Here is a 1,554-nt window from a genome sequence, read left to right as displayed (position 1 = left end):
ATTTAAATGCTCATAACAAGACTTATATAACAATATAAATCTATCAAACGATTTCAATCATGCTTTTCATCCCAAAACAAGAAATTGTTAAAAAGGGGGCTGTGAAACTCACCTTTCGATATAGAGCTTTGTAAGATAAAGCAATGCGATCTGAATACCGTGCTAACTCAACGGTTCCCTATCAATAGGAATAACCAAAATCATCACTTATCGATTCATCTCTACCTATGGGGTTTAATAAAGCCTAARTCCATATTTGCCCACTTTTGTTCCAAAATATTATCCATAGTCMAAATATACATATTGTCCATATGCTCATTAATGAGTTAATTTATACCGGAAATGTTGCTATAATCCCATAGAATATCAAATTTACAAAATTTATCCAAATCCAGAATTTCAGATTCTGGACAGAAACTTAGGTTACAAAAATGATCCAATAATGAGACTTAAAAAATGAATTAAATTCCCATATTTTTATATGGTTTATAGCACTGAGTTATAGCCATCTTGATCAAATTTCATGAATATTGGGTAAGATATGATGCTTCAAATAATTCATGCAATGCAACTTATCACAACTGAAATGGCAGATTGCACCATGTTAGTAAAACACTCATAAAAAGAGTTCTACTTGGTGTTCTGCAAAGATTCAAGTTGGTTTGGAAACCTAACACTTATACAAAACTTTTAAACTAAGAATCACTCATTTTGGATGATTTGAGAGGAAGATATAACACCTTAAAGTCAAATGCACACATCTGCCATCAATTGACAGATTGCACACCTAACTTATAAATATCGGTTCATGCTCAAAACATCGTATTTTTGAGTGAGACTGGATTCAAATGAACCCTAACTCATAAAAGAAAGTTTTAGAAGAAAAATAATATAATAATGACAAATGAGTAGAAAGATATTAACATACAAAGTAAAGGTTACCAACTGGTGGTTTCACATTTTACACACCTATAGAGTTTAAGGTGTTTGGAGATCAAAACTCCATAATTTTATGTGATTTCACTTGAATATAAAATACAATCCATAAATCTAACTCTCAAAAGAAGATTCATCCTTTTTCATTGAGTTATGAGAGAGATATGGTCGATGAAACACACATATACGAATCTGTCAAGAAAATGAAACCTCAAATCACCACCATTTTGAGTGAGATCGGTGGCATTTGAAAGATATCTCATTAAACTAACATATAGAAGAAAAATCAACAAATATAAATGGTTAACCAGAAGGTTATGACCATTCAAAATAGGGTTGACCTACTGGAAAAATCTCAGGTACGAATGAACAATGTTTTGAGCATTTGGGGGGTCAAAACTCAATGATTTTGAGTGAGACCAAATGCAATGCAACCCCAACTCAGTAAATAAACTTTTAAAAGAAACCTCATAACATTTGAACAAGTCATTTACAAAATATGGACGATTTGTGCATATGCACATAATCTGTCAGCACCAAAATATAAGATTTTTAAGAAATAAACTCACATAAAATCATGATTTTACCTATCTTTTTGAGTTCTAATGTTTGGGTCAT

The sequence above is a fragment of the Cynara cardunculus genome, assembly GCF_001531365.2.
Source record: "Cynara cardunculus var. scolymus isolate 2C chromosome LG 12, CcrdV1, whole genome shotgun sequence".
Classification (NCBI taxonomy): domain Eukaryota; kingdom Viridiplantae; phylum Streptophyta; class Magnoliopsida; order Asterales; family Asteraceae; genus Cynara; species Cynara cardunculus.
The sequence above is the reverse complement of the archived record's forward strand: the minus strand, read 5'-3'. Positions refer to the sequence as shown.